Here is an 11,685-nt window from a genome sequence, read left to right as displayed (position 1 = left end):
TTCTGAGATGTACTAAGGAAATATCAGTGTATAAATGGCAGTCTGTTTGGTTTTGGTTTCTGTATTTGTTTTTAATAATTTTTTCACACACTCTCATCCTTTACTTCCATCAATGTGGCTTCCTACTACCTCTACTCCCTTTAACATGCTTCTCACCTTTGGACCAGAAAACCACATTTGTAAAAACATTTTCTAAAATAGCAGTGAGCACCTGACATATTGTCTATGAAAAAAATGACATAAAATTTAATAGACCAATTTTAAGGCATCTTTTTTGACTACTGGAGATCAGGTTTGATTATTTAATGTTTTGCAGTTGCATTTAGAAAAAAACTTGTATAGTGACTAGTTAGCAGGTAAATTAGGTATTATTGAAATATGCTATGAGACATGTAATAAGATAACTGACTAGTTGAGAAAATGTGATTTCTTAAAAAGAGGTAAATTCAATGAAAGTAGTTTGATATAATTGACTATCAATCAGATCAATTCACTCAACTGCCTGTGTGTTTGCATTAGTGTTAAGTATTTGTTTTACTTTCTAAATGCTTTACAACTCAAACTGGAATATCTAGAAAAACTATTAAAAATAATTAAAATAGGTTAAAAGATCAACTTTCAGCATGACAGTATGAGGAACTATGCTAGCCTGCTCCTCAGCAAAACTGGAGAATATATATATACATATATGTTTCTGGAAATTGTCCTATTGGTGAACAGCAAATGAAGGAACATCTATTCAATAATCTTTACAAAAATGTGTTAAGAAAAGTAAGAATTTGTGGTATTTTGACCAAAACCACTTCCTCTTTCTCTCACTCCCAACTCAGTGAGGTAGAGACTCTACTCCAGATTGATGCCACAAAAAACACAGGGCTTACTCTCCCCCAGCACCCAAATAGAGGCCTTTTTTATTGGGGCTACCGTGTCATAGTATACAGGATGTCATTATTTCTCATTCTGTGCCCAGTTTCCTGTTACTGAGGCTAAGTCCTGGGCAAGTTTGGTTGAGTGGTAGGGGTTTCCTTTTTGTGCCAAGCTCTCACTTGTGAAATGGAGGTTCCCCACTGGGCACAGTGTGCTCAGAACACTGAGCGCCTGATGACTCTTGTGCCAGCTTGTGAGGCTATGGTTTCACATTAGGAAAGGCAAGCTGAGAAAACCCAAGGTCTGTGCCACCTTCTTCATGAGGCTTTTGACTCCTGTATTAGTCTGTTCTTGCATTGCTATAAAGAAATACCTGAAGCTGGGTAGTTTATAAAGAAAAGAAATTTAATTGGCTCATGGTTCTGCAGCCTGTACAGGAAACATGGTGCTGGCATCTCCTCAGCTTCTGGGGAGGCCTCAGAAAATTTACAATCATGGTGGAAGGTGAAGGGGAGCATGAACTTCACTGGAGTATATGGCTGGAGTAGAAGCAAGAACAAGAGCAGGGGAAGTGCTACACACTTTTAAATAACCAGATCTTTCAAGAACTCACTGTCACGAGAATAGCACCAAGAGGATGGTGCTAAACCATTCATGGAGTATCCACTCCCATGATCCAGTCATCTCACGCCAGGCCCCATCTCCAACATTGGGAATTACAATTGAACATAAGATATGGGTGGGGACACAGACCCAAACCATATCAAGCTCCTAAATCAGGGATGTCATTAAGAAATCAGCTTGTCATTGTCTCCATCCCAGCTTCAGAACTCTGGTTCATAGATTTAGCCTGGAAAGAGAAACAGGCTATAAAGCACATAGGATAGATTCCAGGAAGTAACATCAACAAGATGGCAAAATAGGAAATCTCAAGCTCCACTTCCCACTACAGAAAGTTCAACTATTAGGTCAATGCAAAAGTAATTGCGGTTTTTGCCACTGAAACTAATGACAAAACCGCAATTACTTTTGCACCAACCTAATAGCAACTCTTCTCAAGATAGGACATCTTTTTGAAAACCACAACACTTGGAAACAAGCTGGAGGTATCACATGTTCTGTAGAACTGAATGAAACAAAAATTAGAAGGGTAAGAAGAATGATCTCACTCTATGTCAACCCACCTCCCATCCCACCCCATGTCTGCAAGGCCAGATGAAGATTTTCCTGGTCCCACAGTTTCTACATGGACAAAAGAGAACTGAGAATTAGAGGCAGTCATCCAGCTTCTCTAGAATCCAAGATACTTCTCAGGAAGCCCACTCTTATCTCATTTCATGGGGAATACTTGGAAAAATGTTATGGCTAAAGGGCCTGGGGTCAGGTAGAAACAAAGAAAGGAGACAGAGGTCATTACCCACCTGCAAAGCTGATCTAGTTGCCTTCAAAATCCTGGTAGGAAGCAAAACTTAGTTTGAGTTTCTAGAATGCTAGTTTTTCCACCTAGCCTCAGGGTCCACCTCAATGACCAGACCCAAACAAGGAGACACTGGTCTCTGCTCATTTTGGAATAGCAAAGTAGCTAAACCACATCATTCAGATAGAAGATTGATAAGGAAACATTGGGCTTAAACAACACTTTAGACCAAATGGACCTAGTAGACATATACAGAGCATTTTATCCAACAGTAACAGAATACACTTTCTTCTCAAGTGCACATAGAACATTCTTCTGGATAGATCACACGTTAGGGCACTAAATATGCATCAGCAAATTTAAGAAGAATGAAACTATGTCAAGTATCTTTTCTAACCACAATAAAATGAAACTAGAAATTCGTAACAGGAAGAATTTTGGAAAATTCACAAATACATAGAAACTAAACAACTCGCTTCTGAACAATTAATGAGTTAATAAAGAAGTTAAAAGAAAAATGTAAAAATACCTTCAAAACAATTAAAATGAAAACACAACATACCAAAACTTGTAGGATACAGCAAATGCAAGTCTAACAGGAAAGTCTACAGCAATAAGAACATCAAAAAGCAGAAAGATCTCAAGAAAATGACCTGAAGTTACATAGCAAGTAACTGGAAATTAAGAACAAACTAAGCTCAAAGTTAGCAGAAGGAAATAATAAAGATTAGAGCAGAAATAAATAAAATAGAGACTAAGAAAAATGCAAAAGACCAACACAACTAAGAGTTGGTTCTTCGAAAAAATAAAATAGACAAATCTTTAGCTAGTCTAAGAAAAAAATGAGAAAAGACTCAAATAAAATAGAAGACATTACAATTGACACCACAGAAATACAAAAAAATTACTAAGAAAAATAAAATGCCAACAAATCTGATAACCTAGAAGAAATGAATTTTTAGACACATACCTATATTATTCTCCAAATGAATAAATTTCTAGACAATCTACCAAGACTGAATAACGAAGAAATAGAAAATCTGAACAAATCAGTAATAAATAAGGAGATTGAATCAGTAATAAAAGTCTCCCCCCAAAAAATCTCAAGACTTGATGGCTTCATGACTAAATTCTACAAAACGTTTAAAAAGGATGTAACAATAATTCTTCTTAAACTAATTTCAGAAGAAATACTTTTAAACTCTTTTTATAAGGTCAGAATTACCCTGCTACCCAACACAAAGTCATTACAAAGGAAGGGAAAGGAAGGGAAGGGAAGGGAAGGGAAGGGAAGGGAAGGGAAGGGAAGGGAAGGGAAGGGAAGGGAAGGGATGGAGGGAGGGAAGGGAGGGAGAGAGAGAAAAAAGAAAGAAAGAGAGAGAGAAAGAGAGAGAGAAAGAAAGAGAAAGAAAGAAAAAGAAAGAAACAAAGAAAGAAAAGAAAGAAAGAAAGAAAGAAAGAAAGAAAGAAAGAAAGAAAGAAAGAAAGAAAGAAAGAAAGAAAGAAAGAAAGAGGAAGGAAGGAAGGAAGGAAGGAAGGAAGGAAGGAAAAATAAACTAGTGGCCAATATCCTTGATGAAGATCTGAAGATAGATGGAAAAATCTTCAGCAACATGCTAGCAAATCAAATTCTCCAACACATTATATCAAGTGAGATTAATCTCTGGGATGGAAGGAAGATTCAACATACACAAATCAATACATACGATATATCATATTAACAAAATGAAAAACAAAGACCATATTATCAATTCATTAGGTGCAGAAATGGTAATTTGACAGAATTCAACATTTTTTTGTGTGTGATAAAAACTGTCACCAAATTATGTATTGAAGAAATGTACCTAAACACGATACAGGCCATATTGAAAAGTTCACAGCTAACATTAAATTCAACAGTGAAAAGTCTTTCCTTAAACATCTGGAACAAGAAAAGGATGCCCACCCCATCTACTTCTGTTCAACATAGTATTGGAAGTCCTTGTCAGAGCAATTACTCAAGAGAATGAAACAGAAGGCATGCAAATAGGAAAGAAAGGAGTAAAATTGTTTACTTTGAGAAAACAGTCTTTCAGAAATTATTTGCTGATGATATGACATTATATAATAGAGAAAACCCTAAAGACTCCACCATAAAACTGTTAGAACTAATAAATGAATATAGTAAAGTTGCAGGATACAAAATAAACACACAAAAATCAGAAGAGTTTTTATACACTCTTGAACTCTATGAACCATCTGAAAAAGAAACTAAAAGAACAATCCCATTTAAAACAGCTAAAAAAATTATATACTTAGAATAAATTTAACAAAGAAGGTGAAAAACCTGTACACTCAAAATAAAAAAAAGTCAATGGGAAAAACTAAAGACACAAATAAATGGAAAAATACCTTGTGTTCATGGATAAAAATAATTAATATTGTCAAAATATCCATAGTGCTGAAAGTGATTTAGAGATTCTATGCAATCACTAGCAAAATTCCAATATCTTTTATTTATAGAAAAAGAAAAAAAATCCTAAAATTTGTATGGAGCTGCAAAAAAACCCCAAATAGCTAAGGCAATCAGAAGCTAAGAACACAAAGCTGGAGGTATCACACTACTTGATGTCTTTTTTTTTTTATATTATTTTTATTTATTTTTTATTTTTTTTTATTTATTATACTTTATGTTCTAGGGTACATGTGTACAACATGCAGGTTTGTTACATGCATATACATATGCTATGTTGGTGTGCTGCACCCATTAACTCGTCACTTACATTAGGTATATCTCCTAATGGTATCCCTCCCCGCCTCCCCCTAGCCCACAATAGGCCCCAGTGTGTGATGTTCCCCTTCCTGTGTCCAAGTAATCTCATTGTTCAATGCCCACCTATGAGTGAGAACATGCGGTGTTTGGTTTTCTGTTATTATGATAGTTTGCTCAGAATGGTGGTTTCCAGCTGCATCCATGTCCCTATGAGGAGAGGAAATCATCATTTTTTATGGCTGCATAGTATTCCATGGTGTATATGTGCCACATTTTCTTAATCCAGTCTGTCATTGATGGACATTTGGGTTGGTTCCAAGTCTTTGCTATTGTGAATAGTGCCACAATAAACATATGTGTGCATGTGTTTTCATAGCAGCATGATTTATAATCCTTTGGGTATATACCAAGTAATAGGATGGCTGGGTCAAGTGGTATTTCTAGTTCTAGATCCTTGAGGAATTGCCATACTGTCTTGCACAATGGTTGAACTAGTTTACAGTCCCACCAACAGTGTAAAAGTGTTCCTATTTCTCCACATCCTTTCCAGCACCTGTGGTTTCCTGACTTTTTAATGATTGCCATTCTAACTGGCGTGAGATGGTATCTCATTGTGGTTTTGATTTGCATTTCTCTTATGGCTAGTGATGATGAGCATTTTTTCATGTGTCTGTTGGCTACATAAATGTCTTCTTTTGAGAAGTGTCTGTTCATATCCTTTGCCCACTTTTTGATGGGGGTGTTTGTTTTTTTTCTGGTAAATTTGTTTGAGTTCTTTGTAGGTTCTGGATATTAGCCCTTTGTCAGATGAGTAGATTGCAAAATTTTTCTCCCATTCTGTAGGTTATCTGTTCATTCTGATGGTAGTTTCTTTTGCTGTGCAGAAGCTCTTTAGTTTAATTAGATCCCATTTGTCAATTTCGGCTTTTGCTGCCATCGCTTTTGGTGTTTTAGACATGAAGTCCTTGCCCATGCCTATGTCCTGAATGGTATTGCCCAGGTTTTCTTCTAGGGTTTTTATGGTTTTAGGTCTAACATTTAAGTCTCTAATCCATCTTGGATTAATTTTTGTATAAGGAGTAAGGAAGGGATCCAGTTTCAGCTTTCTACTTATGGCTAGCCAGTTTTCCCAGCACCATTTATTAAATAGGGAATCCTTTCCCCATTTCTTGTTTTTGTCAGGTTTGTCAAAGATCAGATGGTTGTAGATGTGTGGCACTATTTCTGAGGGCTCTGTTCTGTTCCATTGGTCTATATCTCTGTTTTGATACCAGTATCATGCTGTTTTGGTTACTGTAGACTTGTAGTAACTTTGAAGTCAGGTAGCATGATGCCTCCAGCTTTGTTCTTTTGACTTAGGATTGTCTTGGCAATGCGGGGTCTTTTTTGGTTCCATGTGTACTTTAAAGTACTTTTTTCCAATTCTGTGAAGAAAGTCATTGGTAGCTTAATGGGGATGGCATTGAATCTATGAAATACCTTGGGCAGTATGGCCATTTTCACGTTATCGATTCTTCCTATCCATGAGCATGGAATGTTCTTCCATTTGATTGTGTCCTCTTTTATTTCATTGAGCAGTGATTTGTAGTTCTTCTTGAAGAGGTCCTTCACATCCCTTGTAAGTTGGATTCCTAGGTATTTTATTCTCTTTGAAGCAATTGTGAATGGGAGTTAATTCATAATTTGGCTCTCTGTTTGTCTGTTGTTGGTTTATAAGAATGCTGGTGATTTTTGCACATTGATTTTGTATCCTGAGACTGCTGAAGTTGCTTATCAGCTTGAGGAGATTTTGGGCTGAGACGATGGGGTTTTCTAAATATACAATCATGTCATCTGCAAATAGGGACAATTTGACTTCTTCCTTTCCTAATTGAATACTCTTTATTTCTTTCTCTTGCTTGAGTGCCCTGGCCAGAACTTCCAACACTATGTTGAATAGGAGTGGTGAGAGAGGGCATCCCTGTCTTGTGCCAGTTTTTAAGGGGAATGCTTCCAGTTTTTGCCCATTTAGTATGATACTTGCTGTGGGTTTGTCATAAATAGCTCTTATTATTTTCAGATATGTCCCATCAATACCTAGTTTATTGAGAGTTTTTAGCATGAAGTGCTGTTGAATTTTGTCAAAGTCCTTTTCTGCATCTATTGAGATAATCATATGGTTTTTGTCTGTGGTTCTGTTTATATGCTGGATTACATTTATTGATTTGCACATGTTAAACCAGCCTTGCAGCCCAGGGATGAAGCACACTTGATCATGGTGGATAAGCTTTTTGATGTGCTGCTGGATTCAGTTTGCCAGTATTTTATTGGGGATTTTTGCATCGATGTTCATCAGGGATATTGCTCTAAAATTCTCTTTTTTTGTAGTGTCTCTGCCAGTCTTTGGTATCGGGATGATGTTGGCCTCATAAAATGAGTTAGGGAGGATTCCCTCTTTTTCTATTGATTGGAAATAATTTCAGAAGGAATGGTACCAGCTCCACCTTGTCCTCTGGTGGAATTAGGCTGTGAATCCATCTGGTCCTGGACTTTTTTTGGTTGGTAGGCTATTAATTATTGCCTCAATATCAGAGTCTGCTATTGGTCTATTTAGGGATTCAACTGCTTCCTGGTTTAGTCCTGGGAGGGTGTATGCGTCCAGGAATTTATCCATGTCTTCTAGGTTTTCTAGTTTATTTGCATAGAGGTGTTTATAGTATTCTCTGATGGTAGTTTGTATTTCTGTGGGGTCGGTGGTGATATCCCCTTTATCAATTTTTATTGCATCTATTTGATTTTTCTCTCTTTTCTTCTTTATTAGTCTTGCTAGTGGTCTATCAATTTTGTCAATCTTTACAAAAAAAACAGCTCCTGGATTCATTGATTTTTTGAAGGGATTTTTTTTGTGTCTCCATCTCCTTCAGCTCTGCTCTGATCTCAGTTATTTCTTGCCTTCTGCTAGCTTTTAAATGTGTTTGCTCTTGCTTCTCTAGCTCTTTTAATTGTGATGTTAGGGTGTCAATTTCAGATCTTTCCTGCTTTCTCTTGTGGGCATTTAGTGCTATAAATTTCCCTCTACACACTGCTTTAAATGTGTCCCAGAGATTCTGGTATGTTGTATCTTTGTTCTCATTGGTTTCAAAGAACATCCTTATTTCTGCCTTCATTTCGTAATGTACCCAGTAGTCATTCAGGAGCAGGTTGTTCAGTTTCCGTGTAGTTGAGCAGTTTTAATTGAGTTTCTTAGTCCTGAGTTCTAGTTTGATTGCACTATTATCTGAGAGACAGTTTGTTATATTTTCTGTTCTTTTACATTTGCTGAGGAGTGCTTGACTTCCAACTATGTGGTCAATTTTGGAATAAGTGTGATGTGGTGCTGAGAAGAATGTATATTCTGTTGATTTGGGGTGGAGAGTTCTGTAGATGTCTATTAGGTCTGCTTGGTGCAGAGTGGAGTTTAATTCCTGGATATCCTTGTTAACATTCTGTCTTGTTGATCTGTCTAATGTTGACAGTGGGATGTTAAAGTCTCCCATTATTATTGTGTAGGAGTCTAAGTCTGTTTGTAAGTCTCTAAGGACTTGCATTATGAATCTGGGTGCTCCTGTATTGGAGGCATATACATTTAGGATAGTTAGCTCTTCTTGTTTAATTGATCCCTTTACCATTAGGTAATGGCCTTCTTTGTCTCTTTTGATCTTTGTTGGTTTAAAGTCTATTTCATCAGAGACTAGGATTGCAACCCCTGCCTTTTTTTGTTTTCCATTTGCTTGGTATATCTTCCTCCATCCCTTTGTTTTGAGCCTATGTGTGTCTCTGCACATGAGATGGGTCTCCTGAATACAGCAAATTGCTGGGTCTTGACTCTTTATCCAATTTGCTAGTCTGTGTCTTTTAATTCGACCATTTAACCCATTTATATTTAAGGTTAATATTGTTATGTGTGAACTTGATCCTGTCATTATGTTAGCTGGTTATTTTACCCTTTAGTTGATACAGTTTCTTCCTAGCTTTGATGGTTTTTACATTTTGGCATGACTTTGCAATGGCTGGTACTGGTTGTTCCTTTCTATGTTTAGTGCTTCCTTCAGGAGCTCTTGTAGGGCAGGCCTGGTGGTGACAAAATCTCTCAGCATTTGCTTGTCTGTAAAGGATTTTATTTCTCCTTCATTTACGAAACTTAATTTGGCTGGATATGAAATTCTAGGTTGAAAATTCTTTTCTTTAAGAATGTTGAATATTGGCCCCCACTCTCTTCTGGCTTGTAGAGTTTCTGCTGAGAGATCTGCTGTTAGTCTGATGGGCTTCCCTCTGTAGGTAACCCAACCTTTCTCTCGGCTGCCCTTAAGATTTTTTCCTTCATTTCAACTTTGGTGAATCTGATAATTATGTGTCTTGGAGTTGCTCTTCTCGAGGAGTATCTTTGTGGTGGCCTCTGTATTTCCTGAATTTGAATGTTGGCTTGCCTTGCTAGGTTGGGGAAGTTCTCCTGGATGATATCCTGCAGAGTGTTTTCCAACTTGGTTCCATTCTCCCCGTCCCTTTCAGGTACACCAATCAGACATAGATTTGGTCTTTTCACATAGTCCCATATTTCTTGGAGGCTTTGTTCATTTCTTTTTACTCTTTTTTCCTCTAAACTTCTCTTCTCACTTCATTTCATTCATTTGATCTTCAATCACTGATACTCTTTCTTCCAGTTGATCGAGTCAGTTGCTGAGGCTTGTGCATTTGTCACGTAGTTCTCATGTCATGGTTTTCATCTTTATCAGGTCGTTTATGTACTTCTCTGCATTGGTTATTCTAGTTATCCATTCGCCAAATCTTTTTTCAAGGTTTTTAATTTCTTTGCGCTGGGTTTGTAGTTCCTCCTTTAGCTCTGAGAAGTTTGATCGACTGAAGGCTTCTTCTCTCAACTCGCCAAAGTCATTCTCTGTCCATCTATGTTCCATTGCTGGCAAAGAGCTGCGTTCCTTTGGAGGGGGAGAGGTGCTCTGATTTTTTGAATTTTGAGCTTTGCTGCACTGCTTTTTCCCCATCTTTGTGGTTTTATCTACCTTTCATCTTTGATGATGATGGGGTTTTGGTGTGGATGTTAGTTTTCCTTCTAACAGTCAGGACCCTCAGCTGCAGGTCTGTTGGAGTTTGCTTGAGGTCCACTCCAGTTAGGCTACTCCCAGTTAGGCTCTCCCAGTTAGGCTACTCGGGGGTCAGGGATGCACTTGAGCAGGCAGTCTGTCCATTCTCAGATCTCAAACTTCTTTCTGGGAGAATCACTATCTCTTCAAAGTTGTCAGACAGGGACATTTACATCTGCAGAGGTCTCTGCTGCTTTTTTTTTTTTTTTTTTTTTTTTTTTTTTTAGCTATGCTCTGTCCCCATAGGAGGAGTCTACAGAGCCAGGCAGGTCTCCTTGAGCTGCGGTGGGGTCCACCCAGTTTGAGCTTTCCAGCCACTTTGTTTACCTACTTAAGCCTCAGCAATGGCGGGCGCCCATCCCCCAGCCTCACTGCTGCCTTGCAGTTAGATCTCAGACTGCTGTGCTACCAATGAGGGAGGCTCCATGGGTGTGGGACCCTCCAAGCCAGGCATGGGATATAATCTTCTGGTGTGCTGTTTGCTAAGACCATTGGTAAAGCACACAGTATTAGGGTGGAAGTGACCTGATTTTCCAGGTGTTGTGTGTCACGGTTTCCTTGGCTAGGAAAAGGAATTCTGTTCCCCCTTGCACTTCCTGGGTGAGACGATGCTTCGCCCTGCTTCGGTTCTCGTTCGTTGGACTGCACCCACTGTCCTGCACCGACTGACCAACACGCCCCAGTGATATGAACCCGGTACCTCGGTTGGAAATGCAGAAATCACCCATCTTCTGTGCCGCTCACTCTGGGAGCTGGAGGCTGGAGCTGTTCCTATTTGGCCATCTTGGCACCCCCTCCCAGGATTCCTGATTTCAAACTATACTAAAAAGCTACAGTAATTATTTGTATTTATCTTATTTTTATTTTTTATTTATATATTTATTTATTTTCATTGAAGAGGGAGTCTTGCTCTGTCACCCAGGCTGGAGTGCAGTGGTGTGATCTTGGCTCACTGCAACCTCTGCCTCCCAAGTTCAAGTGATTCTTCTACCTCAGCCTTGCAAGTAGCTAGGATTACAGGCACCCACTACCACTCCTGGCTAATTTTTGTATTTTTAGTAGAGATGGGGTTTCACCATGTTGGCCAGGCTGGTCTTGAACTCCTGACCTTCAGTGATCCCCCACCTAGGCCTCCCAGAGTGCTGGGATTACAGGTGTGAGCCACCATATATGGACTTATTTTTATTGTTTTAAAACAGTGCCTCTCTCTGTTGCCCAGGCTGGAGTGCAGTGGCATGAACATGGCTCAATGTGGCCTCAATTTCCTGGGTTCAAGTGATCCTCCCACCTCAGTCTCCTGAGTAGCTGAGACCACAGGCACACATCACTGTGCCCAACTGATTGTTTCATTTTTTGTAGACATGAGGTTTTGCCATATTGCCCAGGCTAGTCTTGAACTCCTGGGCTCAAACAGTCTTCCAGCCTCAGCTTCCCAAAGTGCTGGGATTACAGACATAAGCCACAACCTCCAGTCAAAGCTATAATAATTAAAACAGTATGCTATTGGCAAAAAATAGGAACATTGACCAATG

Source organism: Macaca thibetana, chromosome 13 (genome assembly GCF_024542745.1).
Source record: "Macaca thibetana thibetana isolate TM-01 chromosome 13, ASM2454274v1, whole genome shotgun sequence".
In the NCBI taxonomy this organism is placed as follows: domain Eukaryota; kingdom Metazoa; phylum Chordata; class Mammalia; order Primates; family Cercopithecidae; genus Macaca; species Macaca thibetana.
Note: the sequence above shows the minus strand (reverse complement) of the source record.